The sequence below is a fragment of the Malania oleifera genome, chromosome 3 (genome assembly GCF_029873635.1).
Source record: "Malania oleifera isolate guangnan ecotype guangnan chromosome 3, ASM2987363v1, whole genome shotgun sequence".
Taxonomy (NCBI): domain Eukaryota; kingdom Viridiplantae; phylum Streptophyta; class Magnoliopsida; order Santalales; family Ximeniaceae; genus Malania; species Malania oleifera.
Genome location: NC_080419.1, coordinates 2,776,907 through 2,796,878, shown reverse-complemented (window position 1 = coordinate 2,796,878; position 19,972 = coordinate 2,776,907).

The following is a 19,972-nucleotide window of genomic DNA, read 5'->3' as shown; positions in this document are numbered from 1 at the left end:
GAAATGGTTTTATGGAATGAAATGGGAAAGTGGTCGAAAAGAGCTGCAAGTGGGACTAGAGTAGTAATCAGATTGTAAAGTCTAGCTTTCATCTCACCCATGCCAATCATGGTTCATGACAAAAGGTCCTGAATAAAAAAAAATTGGGAAAGGAAAAGAACACAATAAGAAAAAGAGTTGATTAGCTGTTTGACAGAAACCAAATTGAAATGAAAATGAAGGAACACATAAACATTGCGTAAAGTTAATTTTGGGTTGATACGGACAGTATCAATGTGGGAAATAGGAGCCATTTGACCATTAGGTAGCTTAACAACAAATGAAACAAAAGACGTTATTGAAGAAAAGAAGGAAGTGCTGCAGATCATGTGATTTGTAGCTCCTGTGTCAATTAACCAAGGAGTGTGTGAAAATGAAGAGATACCATTCATGGTGGGTGGGTATGAAGAATCTGTCTGGACATTGTTGACTGAATGCGTAGCAATGGAAGTCTCAATAGGCTGCAAAAGAGCCAACAACTATTGGTATTGAGTTTTGGTGAAGGTCATCCCGTCATATGAGATTTCTTCTACTGGGTCGAGAGAAGACATGTTAGCAGATGGATTATATTGCGTGGGTTTGCCATGAAACTTGTGGCCTGGTGGACACCCATGCAATTTATAGCACTTTGCAGCAATATGTCCTGTCATATGACAATGGGTGCGGGTTGGGGGTTGAGCATTTCCAGCTTTGAAGCAAACATCAAGAGTGTGGCCTTGAATTTTGCAATGGGTGCAAAATGGGCTATCATGTTTGGATGATTTTGAAGGTTTAGGAAAGCGTTTATATGAAGAATAAGATCGGTTAACAGCAAGTGCCATGGATTCAGTAGAGGGGAGATTAGGTACCATGAAATGTTGTAGTTCCTGTTATTGAACCATAGAAAAAATTTTGTTTATGGGAGGTAATGGATCCAAGATCATAATTTGATTACGGGTGGCATTGAATGAATCATTAAGGCCCATAAGAAATTGGATTACACAATCCCTTTGACATCGATCAAGAAGAATAGCCAACTTGCCACAGGTACAGTCAGGTGAGGGATCATACAGAAGAAGCTCATCCCATAGAGTCTTCAGTTTGCCAAAATAAACAAAAACAAAGTCATTGTCCTGGGTGAGACCTGTTAATGCCTTTTTGAGTTGAAAAATGCGATGACCATTTGATTAAGTGAATCGTTCTTGGAGTTCTTTCCAGACCTGAGTAGCATCATCCACCAAAGCAATGCTGGATTTGAGAGATGGATTTATGGAGTTATGCAACCAGGAAACCACTAGATCATTGCATCGCTCCCATGCATCAAAAAGTGGATCTAAGGTGGGACTTGGTCTGGAGAAGGTGTCATTGATGAATTCGGGCTTATTTTTGGCATGGAGAGCTCTGCACACGGCTCTCAACCAAGTAGTGTAGTTATCGGAAGAAAGGAGGTCAGCGACTAAGGCAAGAGATGGATTATCTCCATGGTCAAGTCAATAAGGGTTGGTTGGGTTGGAGAAATCCAGAAAAGGGGATTTGGATGAGTTGGGAGCTTCAGCAGCCATTAAAAGAAAAGGGTTCTTACATTGAACCTTGCTCTAATACCATGTAAGAATAACAGAGGAAGAAAAAAAATGAAAGCAGCTGCTGCGGAAAAGGCTCTGAACTGTATTAATTTCCTGTATGTGTGAACTATATACGATTTGTTTATTTATACAGGGAAAAGTAAAAAACAGATTGTAACAACCAAAAAAATATTCTAACAACTAGTTAAAACAAATTGTGCAATTATATAATGATACAAAGACACCTCATCTGTGAATGGGGCTATTTTGTAAATTTCCTGAAATATCATCACATGAGGTGTACCCAGCTGATGTAGGATGGGGCTGAGTTACAGCATGGACATGGGATTGCTTTGATACTTCTCCAATATATAAATAAATGAGAGAGAGAGAGAGAGAGAGAGAGAGAGAGAGAGAGAGAGAGAGAGAACATGTGAGCCAATGGAAAGAAGAAGGCAAATGTTTAAAAATTATCTTAATAAATTTCAATTTAAAATAGTTTTTAAGAGTATGAATTTTGGATTTGGATTTGGAGGAATTAGAACAAATTTCAATAAAATTTTATCCAAATGTAAGACAACTTCAAAACCTACCCAAATGTAGAGTTAATATTTTTTTCATTTTATTATTTTTGCTTTATTAATTTGTAGGTCAAATTATGATGTCATTAATTAAGGAATAAAGCCTAGTTTTAATCAATTTTGACAATTAAAAATGACATTGTAACTTACAGTGTGTTTATTAATATGTATGTGTTTTATATGACAATAGTATCTGTCCAAGATACAAGCCATAAACTGAATGATTTTTGTTATGTAATGATGAAATAGAATCAATTTTTACAATTTTATTTCATTTTATTTCTCCATACCAAACATTGGGTAAGTTCTTATCCTAACCTAAGAGTTATTGACCTACAAACACAACATTTAAGATATGAATTAGATTTAGTTGTGTTTGGTAGCACTTAAAAAAGAAAAGAGTGCTTATAGCACTTTATACTTAAAATAAGCATTTTCACAAAACAAAACAAAAAAAAAAAAGCTATTGATTTGTAAAATACAATAAAAATAAAACTAGGTCTAAAGTCTCATTAGGTGAGATCGGTTATATGAATCATTTTCCGCCAATTTATGTAATCATTGACCATTTCTTTTGACAAATTAAGGGTTATTAAATTACTACTCACTATTTTACTCTAAGTTATTTTAAGTTTAACCCTACCCTTCTTACAACCTTTCACAATAACTCACTCTTTCTCACCGTCACATTATGCGGTCTACGTTGCAAATATCTAAACTATTTGAATCATCCCTCATTTATCTTATTTTCTATAGGAGGTACACCTAATTTAATACAAAAATGTTCATTTCTTAATTTATCTTTTAGTGCTATACTACTCATCCATTTAAGAATTCTCATATGGGCAACTTTTACTTTTTGAATATTCTGTTTCTTCGTCACTTACATTTTGATCCATATAACATAGCTAATCTTATAGTCGTTCTATAAAACTTCTCTTTTAATTTTAAAGATATTTTATAATCACAAAATACACTCAAAACACTTATCCATTTTATCCAACCTACTTTCACTCTAATAGTTCAATTTCTCATTCAGTTTGCATAATAAATTTAAGGTATCGAAATTCACAAATGCTATTTATTTCTTTATCATCAAGTTTAACTTTATCTCCAATTTTCCTTCTACTATTACTAAAATTACATTTCATATATTTTGTTTTATTTCTACTTATCTTAAAGTCTCTAGATTCCTAAACTTCTTTCTATAATTCCAACTTAACCTCTACTCCGCCCCTTAATTTCATCAATCAATACAATATCATCTACAAACAACATACACCATAAAATCTCATTTTGGATACTCATAATCAGTTGATCAAACATTAAAGCAAAAAGATAAAGACTCAAAATAGATCATTGATGTACACCTATGATAACAAACACTTTATTACAAAAAAATACTTTCCATAAATACTTTTTTTAGAACTACTTAAATAAATTTTGAGAACTAATCTGTAAGGAAACAACCCTTAAGTGGTGAAAGAGAATTTAGATCTCCAAAAAGTGTATGTAGCGAGAGATGAGAAGCATAATAATAATAATAATAATAATAATAATTTAGGCCCCACTATTTACATAAATAATTGTAATATCAAATTAAAATTAACAAAGCATATATTGATCATATATTTTTCTTTTTAATTGTACTACATTTTGCATTACTTATTAAAAAATAATTTGTTTAAAGATGAATTTGACCCCTCATTTTTTGCCCCAACTTCTCCTAAGTAAAAGTTGAGCGTAACATGTTTCATAATCAACTTTTTTAATTTTTAAAAGCCAGTGTTTAACTCTTTTTGATGAACTTTTAAAGGTTACAAATTCGAAACATTAAGACCTAAAAGCAAACTTTTTTCGGATCAAAATTTCCTATTCCATTGTTGTTTTTACTTTTTTAAAAATATTATAAAACTATCAAAACATTAATTATATTTCCTTAAACTAAGTATCTTTCCTAAAACTAAATATCTATTTTAATCATTTTAAATACTTGTAAGTATCTTAAGACTTTTTTACCATACCCTCAAAGTCAACTTCTTTTTTTTTTTAATTTTAAATTTCTTCAATTCTTATAATTATAACGCTACATTTGAGAATATAAATTTCGGACTTTAGATTCAGATTCAGATTCAGATTTAGATAGATTTAGACGAATTTTATATCACATGTTATTCAAATATAGTACAAATCCAAATCTAAAACCTTTTTCAAATAGAATAAACATTACATAAATTACACATTAATTTTTTAATTCGAGATAAACCATCTTTCATTCCATTATTATTATTATTATTATTATTATTATTATTATTATTATTATTTAGCTCTTTAGCAAATTAAAATTGTATACCACTAACCCAATCAAGATTGTCCACGCGTGTAATCATTTTTCTTCTTTAGGTGGAGCTGGGAATGGAATGACCCTACCATGTTTACTCTGTTGTATGTTGAGTCAGAACTCAGAAGGGGCAATGTATATCCACCGAGATATTTTGTGTCAGGCAAAGGATTTCATTTTCAAATTCCACAAGTACCTTTCAATTTTCTAATTGATTGAATTGGTGCCCATAATGCTCCACAATAACATGTGTGTTATATATATATATATATATATATATATATATATATATATATATATATATATATATATATAATTTTAAATATAAATTTTAAAATAAAATTTATTTAATTTTAAAATTAGTTTAAATTCACATAATTTTAAGTTTATGATTTTAAATTCAGTTTTACAAATATTGATAAATATAAATAAATAAAAAAATAAACAGGATTGAGCCCAATGCTAAGCATGTCCCATTCCGACAATGATATATCTTTGCGGTTCTGAATTCTAGCTATTAGAGGTAGAAAAAAAAACAAAGTAAGTTGTAAATCCGAACCAAATCAAACTCAAAAATCAAGTATTAATTTTTTTTTATTTTGATTTGAAATGTTTATTTTTTGGTTATTGATTTGGTTTCGATTTGACCCTTCCAATAACTATAATTAATCGAGCAAATCCAATATATTACAAAAAATATAAGGTTTACTATATGATTATATATATTATATTAATTTTTTTTTAAAAAAAGGCAATTGTATACCATTGTATCACCCCAACACACCAAACATTCTCTCCTATTTACTTTGAAACCTCCAAAACCCTAGCCTACCACAAACTCTTGTGTTTCCCACCTCCTATTCTCCAAACATAATACTCTATGGTATTCTGTTTGGAGTCTAACTTTTCGTACATGGAGTACTATATGGACAATATTCCGAGTGTGACATTTATTTGCAGCTTTGCGGGAGGGAGTCAAAGGGGAAATTGCGTTATTCTCTATAGAAGTAAAAAATTGTTGAACATGAAAAATTGTTGAACATAAGGAGAGTGAAGAAAATGGATTAAAAAATCATGTTCGTAATTAATGCTAAATAGTGGAATCAATAGCCTAACCTGACTTCAAGGACATAGACAAAGTGTCAAACCTCACAAATCTTTGTGTTCTAAGCATTGATTTTTTTAAATTCTCATTTTTCTTTCACTTGTTTGTTGGCTTTGTTGTGCTTTTTTGTAACACATGGTAGCTATCAAGGACTTCACCCTCAATAAAACATTCCCTCGTTTTCAATGCAATAGTAGTTGTAGAAACCCGAACCTATGAAATAAGGAAATAAATAAAGAAAAGGAAAAAGGAAAAATTCAAAAAAGGGCAAACAGCAAGACTCGTCAACGAATCCTCTGTTTTCATCGACAAGTTCCCTTCTGTGCCTCGTCGATGAAATTCAGGCATCGTCGACGAAGAGATCCCGAACGATAGGAAAATATCAAACTTAAGGTTCGTTGACGAACCCCTTTTCGTCGACAAATGTCCTTCTGCATTTTGTCGACGAAGGCTCCAATTCGTCGACGAATTATGCCAGGTTAACGACTTATAAACAGATTTTTAGGTTGCTTCTTCATTAAGAAATTCCATCTCTCTCTCTCTCTCTAAACCTACGTGTTGACCTTATAGGTCATATCCTTATTTTGATTATGACAAATACTCATGTATTGAATGGCTATCTAGTTTATGTGCAGGAATTCTAAGTGACAAATCATGATGCACAAAGAGAAGATCAAAGATTGAAGACCCAATTTCTGTTGTATTGTATTTCATATTTATTCAAAGGATCAGTAATAGTAAATAGGTTCTCTGGTTTGTAATAATTGGTTCTCTGGTTTGTAATAATTGCATGCATCGCCTACATGATCTAATACGTAAGCTCAAACCAAGAATAACTAAAAAGCATCTAGAAAGACCTTAGGGAATCGATCGACACCGGATTTTTTCGGTGTCTTCAAAAGGACCTAGAAATGACCCTAAGACACTCACACAAGCATATACATGAATGGTCATTTGAATAGGGTAAATGTATAAGGGAGTTGGAACCAAAATGCATCAAAAATGCATGTTCGTTCGACCGAACTACGAAGTTCAAATCCTTTCGGTCGACCGAAAAATCCCTGGGTCAACATTTTGACCATCTGGTCGACCAAGCCACTTTTGTACACCAACTACCTGGTCGATCGAGGAGAAATCCCAACGGTCTGGTCTTCTGAACCAGCCAGTTCAAAATGGCCCGGTCGACCGAACCTCGGTAAAATAGGAAAATCACCTTTGGAAGAGGTCTTTCGGTCGACCGACCACTTAGTTCAAAATCCCCCTAGTCAAATGAACCATATGAGACCTGGTCGACCGAAACTGTTCTGGTCGATCGAACCTCTCGGGTTGCCCTGATTTTTACCACAGTTAAATATTTTTTAAACAGGGTTAAAATATTTGAAACATCATTAAACATTCTTAATAATACTCAATAGGTCCCCAATGGTCATATTTTCTCCTATGTCTATATATATGAGATCATTTGAGAAAATTATGTGGGATTAGCTACTTTGATTAGGGAGAGAACTCTTTGAAAACCCAAAAGCCTATACTACTCATTTTTATCCTCATTCACTCATGCTTACCTTCTATTAGTGCCTACATCATTCGTAAGTGGATTGAGTGTTTGTTTCCATAGGTTTGCTCTCCTTGTCTTGCTTGGTTGATACGATTTTATTAAGAGCAAAACCTAAGTACTCTTAGGGGACTTCGTTAATAAGTCTCTCCTAAGAAGACTTTCATTTGATCTTCTGAGATTGTATATTCATTGCAATATCTTGAGAAGATCATATAGTATTTTGGTTGCAAAATCCTTTCATAATCACTTTCAAATATCTATTGTGTTTTTATCTTGAAAAATATTTGAAGAGATATTTGTTTGTGTGATAGTGATCTTTGTTGCAATATTTACTCACTTATATATTATTTGCTGAATACAAAGATTACACATCTTTTGCAAACCAAGCATATACATTATTTGATATTTACATGCTTGAGACATCCTGCTGATTGGAATATGTGAGACTTGATATCTTTGTGTGAGCTATTAGATTGAACACATATTACGATACAAAGATTATATTAGTTGACACTCTCACGTACTCATTACACTGATTGCAAATATTTTGAGATTTGAAATATTGGATCACACTGAACTTACATATTAAATCATATTGTGGTGTATGTAATTACGCGTAACTGGGTACACATCTGCTTTACATGAAAGCATAATCACTGTACCATTTGATTATAATATACATCTGTTGTATTTCCAGGCACGGGCTTGAAGAGGGAGACTAGCCCTGGAATAGTCCCGGATTGGCTTAGATCCGGTTAGGAAAGCTAGGTGCGTCATCCTGTTAAGGCGTGTAGGTTGAGGTCAACTCCGCTAACTGACCTGGTTAAGGTTGAGGTCAGTCCTGTGCTAATTGACCTAGTTGCAATCGATGTTGCTCCACCCTTAAGTGAGCCTTTAGTGGAATCCTCGAGCTTGCGAGCTTGAGGCGGGGACGTAGGCACAGTTGGCCGAACCCCGATAACATATCGTGTGTCTGTTTACATTTCTGCACTTTATATTTACCGCATGCGTATGTTATGGTATGAATGATGTGCATGATTTAAATTCCGCATATTTTATTTATCGGCACATTTGGAATTGTGTAGCTCCCTAGGTTGCCAAATCATATTGAATTCTGACATAACCTAGGAGAAAAGTTTAAAATTCCAATTCACCCCCCCTCTTGGGAATACACCAATTCTAACACTACGCCCTTCACACACACACTCTCTCTCTCTCTTTGATTTCTCGTTGTTCGTCGCCTAATTCGACGATCGGAAGTGGCCACAAGGATCTAGAAGAAATTCTCTACAAGTCTAGCAGAGCAGATTTTTTATTTGAGCTTTCCAAGCACCACTTCAAAACCAAGATACGTAGGCTATTTTAGGATTTATTATTAATTTGGAGTTTATGAGGCTTAGGAAATACTAAATGAGAAATATGCTCTGAGTTGAGTTGATTAATTTGGAAAAAAATATAATTTCCAGATTTTGATCTTCGAACGCCATAGGGCATGGATTTTGGGTTCCCAGTAAGTGAGGTAAGAGGATTATATTATGTCAGTTAATTTTGAATTATGGACCGATTTACTGGCAATGTATATTTTCAGAAATGGTATATGTAATTTTCTGAATAAATTAAGTATATGAAATGGATGGTTTTTACTGTTATACGTTTTAGGGAAAATTTAACGTGGTTGGTTTGAAATCTCCTATTTTCTATAAAATAAATAATTTAAGTTAAATAAAACCCTGGAGATGTTCAGACCCTATTTTCAGCAATTTCTGTCTTTCCCCATCAGTTATTTTATTTATGGTTATCAGATAAAAATTGTGTGGCATGAGAATAGTTTTTAAATGGCATATATGAGCAGAATGATTTTTATTGATATTATATAGTATATAATATGACAGCCGAGGGCCGAGATTTAATATGACGGTCGAGGGCCGAGATTTAATATGACGGTCGGGGGGTGAGATTTGATATGATGGTCGGGGGCTAAGATTTGAGATAACAGCCGGGGGCTGAGAGTTATTAAATGATAGGTTTTCTATCAAATGAGATATAATACAATTTTATTATGTAAATTGCCATATATGATTCTAGAGCCCCGTGGATATGAAATATGATGTTAGGAGCACGGTACCGTAGCTATATGTTGGTAGGGAGTGCAATCACACTAGGATGATAATGTGATGATGGATAGACAATTTGGTGACCTAGGCCATAGTACTACTCCAAGGTTTTTGCCCGGGGGGGGGGGCATCCAACGAGTTTCCGGGTGACCATAGGTAAACGCAATCGTACTTACTACCTTTACTAACTCAGCTATGGTTAGCTGGCCATATGTTGAGTCCAGCCTTCGGCCGCCCGCACAACTCATCATGGGGGGAAGCATGTCGTATGAGATTATGATAGCGTGACGACGCTAATATAGCAATCCAAGTTGTATCTTTTACACATAAATGGGCAAATTTTCTATAAAATGGGCTATATTGAGTCGATAGTTTATTATTCAGAAATTATGTATTTTCAAATATACAGTGTAGTACAGTTTTAAATGTCATTGCATATACAGTTAAATAATGAAAGTTTTATATTCACATGAGAACTCATGCTAGCCACACACTGATGATAATATAATATGTCTTACTGAGAAGTGTCTCACCCCATTATACAAATTATTTTTCAGGTCTTTCAAGGAACTGTACCTACATACAGATAGTGGTATGTATGTATTTGGGAATATATAGAACTCTGGTAAAGTGTTTGAATGTTTAGAAATATTCCGCTGTATGGTTTAATTTCAGTAATGGCAGGTGCACCCGAAATTCCTTGGTTAAGGCGGGTTGCATTTATATATGCTATAGGTGGTATCAGAATAAGGTATATAAATATATGTATGCTTTATTAGCACTTCGGGCCCATGTGGCGGGTCGAGGCGCTATAGGTGGTATTAGAGCCCAGGTTGTTAGGTTTTGCATACTAAGTTGGATGATTTTACCAGAATATATGTTCAAGTAGGACAAAGATAGGAATGGATAGAATAGGAATTTCGAGTTTTTCTTGGTAAGCCTAGAGACAAAAATTTCTTGACGGACTTCTGTGTTTTTCTAAATCAATTGACGGGTTCAAAAAACCCCAGCAATCCATTGACGGTTTTATTTCCAAGTAGAAGGGTAGGAACTTGAAAACTAGAACAGGAATATGAAATTGGCAGAGTATGTCATAAAGATTCAGGCCGGTATTTGGAATTTATTTAAAGTAAGCATTTTAGTATTATGATTGCACCAGACATGGTAGGATATTAGGATTCTAAATTCGTTTTGGTTATATCTACAAGATGGATCCCAGGGACAGTAACGCTGTCGTCGGAGGTAGTAGTAGTGAGGGAGCTGCCCATGAGGGTGGCAGCGATTCTACAGTGGTGCTACGGGATTTTTTTCAATAGTTTATCACCGAGGTTATGTAGAGTTCTCGGGGGCAGGATTGTTCCTTTGCTAAGCTGGGGGATTCTATTGAGAAGTTCACTCGCCTAGAGCCTCCTACCTTCATGGGTAGTACCAACCCGATCCTTGCAGAGAATTGGATTTTGGAAATCGAGACGATCTTGGCTGTACTGCAATGCATTGATGAGCAGAAGGTGTTATATGCTACGTTTAAACTAATGGGAGAGGCTGAGAGATGGTTGGAAGCGGTAAAGATGCTGGAGGAGCAGAGACTGGTACCAGTGGCGATGACATGGAGCTACTTTAGAGAGGTGTTCTTTGATCGGTATTTTCTAGCCTCTGTCAGGAAAGTAAAGGCAGAGGAGTTTCTAAACCCGACCTAGGGACAACTGACTATTCAGCAGTATGCCGTCCAATTTGTGGAGCTATCTTATTTTGCTCCTTACATGGTACCAAACGAGTCTATGAAGGCTTGGAAGTTCGAGAGGGGTTTGAAGTAGGAGATTAAAAAGCAGGTGGTTGTATTACAGGTGCAGGAGTTTGCTACACTAGTAGACAAGGCCGCTGTGGCAGAGGCAAGCTTATAAGGGGGATATAAAGGCTTAGAACCCAAAGAAGAGGCCGAGGCCTTCTATTTCTCATACGAGTGCTAGGCAGGGCCCTTGGAGGAGGTACGGTAATGGTAGAGGCTAGCGACAGGATACGGGTGTTAGGGCATTTCAGGGTACCTCATCAGGACCTATTTGCCCTACGTGTGGCAAGAGGCATTCGGGAGAGTTTAGGACAAGATCAGGTGGTTGCTTTCGGTGTGGCAGGTGTTGGGAATAAAGAACAAATTTCCGAAACCTGTGAGAAACAAAATAGAGAAAGAATAACGCCAAAAAAAAAATCAATCACATGCACAAGACAATATTTACGTGGTTAGGCAATTTTGCCTACGTCCACGAAGTTGCAGGGATTTCAATATTATCAAGAAGAAAACACAGAGAGTGCGGCGATACAATGCTCTCCCTCTCGCTCTCTCGCAGGTACAACCACACGAACCCTAATCACCCGAAAGCAATCTTTTTTTATATGTTGCGCCTTACGGCCCAAGCCTTCGCTCCATGGACTAAGCCTTAGGATAGAAATCTCTAATTAAATAGAGGTTGGGTCATCATCCAAATTAAAACACAACTAGGCTCCATAAAAGCCCAACAAATCTCCCACTTGGAGACTAGTTCAATCACCAATATCAATTGCAATCCTCCTAAACAAACAATCCCTCATCCTTGCAACTCAACCTCCTCTCCTCAAGCTAGAAGACCAACTGAAGCTGCACACAGCTTCAGTTTCTCAATAGTAACACCCTTAGTCAAGTATTACCAGCTTATTTTCAACAAGGTAACGGATAAAGTGGTATTTTGTTTGTATGTGTTTCGACTTTGAATGAAAAGCCGAATTTTTGGCAAGAAAGATTGCAGTCTGACTGTCACTATGTAGAATGCCCATCTTCTGCTTCTTACCCAATTCTTCTAAGAAACCATGTAGCCAAATCATCCCCTTTCCAGCTTCAGTTGCTGCAACATACTCAGCTTTTGTAGTAGACAAAGTAACAATCTTTTGCAAATTTGAAGCCCAAGATATAGTTGTACCACCCAGAGTAAATACAAATCCAGTAGTACTCTTTCTACCATCATTATTGTAGTAACTGGAAAAAAAATAAAATTTAAAAAATAATAATAATAATAAAATAATAAAATAAAATTAATTAATTAAATTAACAAGTAAAATGAATAGTATGATAAGGAACAAATATATATATACATATATACATACATATATATATATATATATATATATAGAAAGTGTGAAAGCTTCTTCAAGAAGCTTTACTTTAATTAATGATTATTATATATAAAATATAACTCAAGCTTCTTCACGAAGCTTGTTTAGATTTTCTGGAAGTGCTCTCTCTCTCTCTCTCTCTCTCTCTCTTCTCTCTCTCTCTCTCTCTCTCTCTCTCTCTCTCTCTCTCTCTCTCTCTCTCTCTCTCTCCTACGACTCTCTCTCTCTTCGATTTCAGGCTAGTTTTTTGCCGGATCGACAAACCGAAGCCACCACAACGCTCCTGGCGAAGTTCTCTACAAGTCTGCCAGAACGGATCGTCAGGGAAACGAAGTTAGATTTCATCCCAAATCCAAGGTAAGGCTTTATATGTAATATTTGGATTTTTGACAGTTGAAGAAAGTGATATACGCGTAAAAATACTAAACTTTAATACTGAAAATTTTCAGTTCCAAGGGTGTTGATTGGGAACATTGGGAATCATCCCTAAGTTGAGGTAAGACTTTTTAAGTCGAATTTGACTTAGTGGTAGTTATAGAAAATGTTGTACGTACGAAAATACTAAACTTTAATTCTGCGAGTTTTCATTTTCAGGATATTGAGTTGAGAACCTTGTGGGTACGGGGAAGATTTTCTTAGGGGCTTTTCAGGAATCAGGTAAGGGGATAAACTAAACTAGTTTTGTTTTGAGAAAATGCATGTATATATATATATGTAGCATCTGGTTTCAGAAAAAAATAAATATATTTATATATATGATTTATATTGGGAAAATACTATTTAAATGATGATATGTTGAATATGTAGAAAATATTCAGTGTGGCATGAGTATAAAAATGTTGTGAAATACTATTTTCTGCGAATGGGGACGATATGGATTTCTATGATGGAAAACCGGCGTACGGGCCGATATATATATATATATATATATGTGATTCGCCGGCGTATGGGCCGTGCTATGTGGATATGTTTGCCAACGTACGGGCCGTGCTATGTGGATTAGATTTGCCAGCGTACGAGCTGTGCTACGTGATTTGTCAGCGTATGGGCCGAGCTATGTGATTTGCCAGCGTACGGGCTATGCTATGTAATTTGCTGGCGTATGGGCCGAGCTATGATAAAATGTGTAATTCCGGCGTACGGGCCGATGATTTTCATGAAATATGTATATGTGAAAAATGATATGATTGATTTGATAATTATTGATATGAGATATCCATGTATCACGATTTTAGTATATGTATATGATATCAGAACCTGGTTGGCTTGGTCTAGGCTAGCACTTGCACGGTACCGTTGCTATGTTTCCATGGTCCTCGTGATCATGATATCTGTGTTAACGCCGCTGTACGGAGTGGTGTGAGATTGGATGGTCGATGTGGTTATTTTCAAGAAGTGTGCTATTATCGCCCCTGGTGTACGGACCAGTCTGGGTAGACCCATCGGACCTACAGACTACTGTTTGACTTGGCAGTGGTCGGCCTACCATTGTCAGGTCCCGCCTTCGGGCCACACAATCCAGTCATGTGGGGGTAATACATGACAACAGCCAGCTAACCTACCAGAATTGTTTTTATGTTATTATTATTATGATATGAGATGAGAAATGTTTATGAAAATGCAGTATGTTCTGCCATGTTTTGATATGCATATGTTTTCCTAGATTTGATAAACAGTATTGAATATGTTATATATGGTATATGTAGAACACAGAATACTCATGTTGCCACACACTGGTATTAGTTTATTTCCCTTACTGAGAGGTGTCTCACCCCTAAATCTTATACATTTTTCAGGAGCCCCTGATAGGAGAGCGGGAAAAGCCCCGCTGATCTAGATCAGTTGTTTGCCCTCTTTGGAAGGGTAAGTTTTTGGTAGGGACAGTTAGGTTTTGTGGGGATTGTCCCTAGATTTCATTTTTGAGATGTATATGCTGTGAGATAGTAATTGTAGTGTCTCTGGTATGTGTTATGCACATTATGATGAGATGTATATGATTTTATACTTTCTGCTGCGTAGGCTTCTGCTGTATGTTTTGTTATATCCCTGGTGCCCACAGGCCCAGGTGGATTGTGACCTGCTGAGTTGGAATGTATGATGTGATGATAATTTATTTATATGAAAAAAAAATATGTGAAAAAGGAGCAGGTCGTTACAGTTGGTATCAGAGCCTAGGTTGCTAGGTTCTGTAGACTTTAGAGTGCAGCAGGAACAATACCAGAGTTTAGGAAAGGATTTGAGGTTTTGTTCTATAGTCTAGAGGCAGGACTTCCGTGGTAGTTTCTGTGTTTTTCCTGCGGTGACGATTTCAGGAAAACCATAGTAAGCTATTGTCGGGTTGTGTTCCTAGAATGTAGGACTGGGGATTAGCAATAAGTTAGAAATGTTGAGATAAGTGGTGAGGATAGGTGGGTAAATTATGAGGATAGGAATACTGAATTGCAACTGCTATTTTCTAGGATGGATCTAGAAGAAAATAGTGCCCATGCGAGTGGCAGTGATGGAGCAGGACCATCAGGTGCAACTAGGACCGACTCTAATGCGGTATTACATAGCGTGGCTCAGCAGGTTATGGCTGAGATTGCTAGGAGCTCGAGGGAGCAGAGTGGTCCATCTACAGGCCATGGGTGCACTATAGAGAAATTTACGAAGATGAATCCTCCAGTGTTCTCAGGTGGAGTTGATCCTGTAGCCGCTGAGAACTGGATGCAGGAGATCGAGAAAATCTTGGCTGTGTTGCAATGTACTGAGGAACAGAGGGTCCTCTTTGCCACCTATAAATTGACAGGAGAGGCTGAGAGGTGGTGGACTGCGGTGAGACTATTGGAGCAGCAGAGGGTGACTCCGATAGCTATGACATGAGACCGGTTTAAAGATCTGTTTTTTTATAGATATTTTCCAGCTACTGTAAGGGAGGCTAAGGTAGAAGAGTTCCTGAGTCTGAAGCAGGGACAACTATCCGTCCAGCAGTATGCAACACGTTTTATCAAGCTCTCTCGATTCGCCCCATACATTGTTCCTGATGAGGTGAGGAAGGCGAGGCAGTTTGAGAGAGGCTTGAGGCGGAGTATATTTAGGCAGGTGGTGGTGCTACGGATCCAGGACTTCGCTGAGTTGGTCGACAGGGTGGCCTTGGCAGAGATTGGTGAGCGTCTTGATGCGGATGAGCAGGGACAGAGGAAGAGATCTGCATCTACGAGCTACCAGCAGGGTCACAGGCCGGGTTAGTGGAGGAGAGGTAATCATGGTAGAGGGCGGAGACAGGAGGACGCGAGGTGCAGACAGGGCAGGGTCCTTCAGTTTGTCAGACTTGTGGTAGGAGGCACTGGGGAGAGTGTCGAGCTGGTGGTGTAGTGTGCTACAGCTGCGGTAGATTGGGACATATAGTGCGAGATTGTCCTACCCCGCCAGATGCAGCTCCGGTGTGCTATCGCTGTGGTAGATCAGGGCACATGGTACAAGACTGCCCTACTCCACCAGATGCAGTTCCAGCTCCTAGACCATACCGGGGAGGTTATCAGACGCCACGTGGGGGCCAGCAGAGGAATACGGCTCTAGCCAGGATGTTTAGTCTGACGCCAGGTGAGGCTGAGGCGTCAGGTGACGTGGTGACATGTATGGTCATTATGCTTTCTTTTAAAGTTATTGCATTATTTGATTCAGGAGCTACACACTCGTTTGTGTCTTTGGGGTGTATTAAATTATGTGAGGCTGAAACACAATCATTAGATGTTGAACTGTTGGTATCTACACCGACTGGGTCGGTAGTGAGGTGTGGTAGGGTACTCCGCGACTGCCTAGTAGAGATTCAGGGGAAAACATTGTCTGCTGATTTGATAGTGTTAGACATGCATGGGTTTGACGTTATATTTGGCATGGATTGGCTAGTGGCTAATTTTTCCAGCATAGATTGTCGTGCACGAGAGGTGATATTCAGACCTACGGGGAAAGCAGAATTCAAGTTTGTAGGGTCACGTGTGCAATCCCTGCCTCAGCTCGTTTCAGCTATTCAGGCCAGGAGACTACTGTTGAGTGGTTGTCAGGGGTTTGTGGCTGTTGTGAAAGAAATGTCAGAGAATGAATTGAAACTTGTTAGCACGCCTGTAGTGAAGGAGTTTGTGGATGTTTTTCCAGATGAGTTACCAGGCTTGCCACCCGACCGTGAGGTGGATTTCTCTATTGATCTACCTCCCGGTACAGCGCCGATTTCTAAAGTACCTTATCGAATGGCACCAGTAGAGTTAGCAGAATTGAAGAATCAGTTGCAAGATCTGCTAGATAAGGGCTTCATATGGCCTAGTGTATCTCCGTGGGGAGCTCCAATTTTATTTGTGAAAAAGAAAGACGGAACTATGAGAATGTGTATAGACTATAGGGAGATAAATAAAGTGACAATCAAGAATAGGTATCCTCTACCCCGTATCGATGATTTGTTTGACCAGCTCCAAGGTACACGGGTGTATTCGAAGATTGACCTCAGATCTGGCTACCATCAGGTGAAGGTGAAAGCAGAAGACGTCTCAAAGATGGCCTTCAGGACTAGGTATGGGCATTACGAGTTTCTAGTGATGCCGTTTGGTTTGACAAATGCTCTTGCGGTATTTATGGACTTGATGAATAGAGTCTTTCACCAATACCTAGACCAGTTTGTTGTTGTTTTTATTGATGATGTACTGGTCTATTCTAGGAACTATGAGGAGCATGAGACGCACTTTAGTCAAGTTTTGCAGACACTTCGGGAAAAGAAGTTGTACGCCAAGTTCAGTAAATGTGAGTTTTGGCTGGAGAAAGTCGTGTTCTTGGGGCATGTTGTATCTGGAGACGGTATTTCTGTGGATCCTAGCAAGATTGAGGCTGTAGTGAATTGGGCTAGACCGAGAAATGTCCAGGAGATCAGGAGTTTCTTGAGGCTAGCAGGCTATTACCGTCGTTTTGTTGAGGGATTCTCAGCTTTGTCAGGGCCCTTGACACGACTGACGAAGAAGAATGTTAGATTTGAGTGAGACGATAGTTATGAGCAGAGTTTTCAGGAGCTGAAGTAGAGACTAGTCACAGCACCAGTGTTGATCATCCCATGTGGGGGTGAAGGGTATACCATTTACAGTGATGCGTCCTTGAAGGGACTTGGCTGTGTATTAATGCAGCATGGCAGGGTAGTGGCGTATGCATCCAGGCAGTTGAAAGAATATGAGAAGAACTACCCTACCCATGATCTTGAGTTGGCTGCAGTGGTACATGCACTAAAGATTTGGAGGCATTACCTGTACGGTGAGCAGTGTGAGATCTTCTCCGACCATAAAAGTTTGAAGTATTTCTTTACGCAGAAAGAACTGAATATGAGGCAGAGAAGGTGGTTGGAGCTGATTAAGGATTTTGATTGTACCATCAATTATCACCCAGGAAAAGCAAACGTGGTAGCTGATGCGTTGAGCAGGAAATCCAAGGAGCCAGTGTTGGCGGCTATGGGGATCCAGCATCCGATCATAATGGATCTAGATAGACTTGGCATAGAGTTGGTGGAGAGTGATCTCCCAGTATGTATTGCCAGCCTAGTGGTACAGCCTACCCTGCAGGAAAGAATTAAAGCTGCCTAGAAGGAAGATCCAGAGCTAGTGGAGGTGATAGACAGAGTACAGAGTGCGCAGAGGGAGGAGTTCAGTATCGCAGATGACGGAGCTTTGCGGTTCCGTTCCAGATTATGTGTTCCTGCCGATACTGAGATCAGGAAAACTATTCTAGAGGAGGCTCATAGATCTTTGTATACAGTTCATCCCGGTAGTACGAAGATGTACAGAGATCTGCGAGGGTCATACTGGTGGAGTGTTATGAAGAGAGAGATTGCTGAGTATGTAGCGCAGTGTTTGACGTGCCAACAGGTAAAGGCTGAGCACCAGAGACCGGCAGGGCAATTGCAGCCATTATTCATCCCGGAGTGGAAGTGGGATCACATATCGATGGACTTCGTGTCAGGACTGCCGACGGCGTTACATGGTCATAATGCCATCTGGGTGATTGTTGATCGATTGACGAAGACCGCCCACTTTATTCCGATCAAGATCAGCTACTCCCTCAGCCGTTTAGCGGAGATTTACATTCAGGAGATAGTACGTTCTCATGGGGTGCCTGTATCTATTGTGTCAGATCGAAACCCACGATTCACATCACGATTTTGGAGGAGTCTGCAGAAGGCTCTGGGGTCTCAGTTATCGTTTAGTACGGCATTCCATCCTCAGTCAGACGGGCAGACTGAGAGGACGATACAGATATTAGAGGACATGCTCAGAGCGTGTGTACTAGACTTTGTGGGTAGTTGGATCCAATTCATGCCATTAGTAGAATTTGCGTATAATAACAGTTATCAATCTAGCATTGGCATGGCACCATTTGAGGCTCTGTATGGTAGGAGATGTCGTTCTCCTTTGTTTTGGGATGAAGTGGGTGAGCGGCGAGTAGTGGGACCAGAGCTGGTTCAGCAGGCGTGTGATAAAGTTCGTCTTATCAGGGACAGGATCAGTGCAGCTCAGAGCCGACAAAAGAGTTATACCGACCATCGCCGCAAGAATTTAGAGTTTGACGTAGGTGATCACGTATTTTGAAGATAGCTCCGATGAAAGGGGTTATGCGATTTGGGAGGAAGGGTAAACTTAGTCCTAGGTTAATCGGTCCATTTGAGATTCTAGATAAAATGGGACCGGTAGCCTACAGGCTAGCTTTGCCACCTGTATTGTCTAGGATTCGCGACGTATTTCATGTTGCTATGTTGAGGAAATACGTCCCAGACCCTTCTCATGTCATTAGTTATGATGAGTTGGAGCTTAGTGATTCACTAGGATATGAGGAGGTACCAGTACAGATTCTGGATAGGAAAGTACATGAACTATGTAACAGGAAAATTCCTCAGGTAAAGGTTTTGTGGAGGAATCATGTAGTAGAAGAGGCTTCTTGGGAGTCCAAAGAGCAGATGAAACAGAGATATCCGCATTTATTTCAAGAGGTCTGAGTGGATAAAATGTAAGTAGTTAGATAGTTTCTTTTGCAGGTACATGTAATGATTTGAATAGTGTAGTATTCTAGTTCTAGAAGAAGTTTCTTTTGTACATGTAATCTTTTAGGACTTGGAATGTAACCACGTATTCCTCCGCCATAAGTGAGGGTAGGTAATAAAATAAGTAGACCATTTTTCCTGATTAAAGGATGGCGAGTTACGGAAACAGTAAATTTCGAGGACGAAATTCTTTTAAGGGGAGAGGAATGTAGTAACCGGAAAAAAAAATAAAATTTAAAAAATAATAATAATAATAAAATAATAAAATAAAATTACTTAATTAAATTAACAAGTAAAATGAATAATATGATAAGGAACAGATATATATATAAATATTGAACCATGTATATATATATATATATATATATATATGTGTGTGTGTGTGTGTGTGTGTGTGTGTGTATATAAGTAAGTTATTATGATATGCATTTAATATATAGGTTAAAGGTATATATATATATATAGAAAGTATGAAAGCTTCTTCAAGAAGCTTTACTTTAATTAATG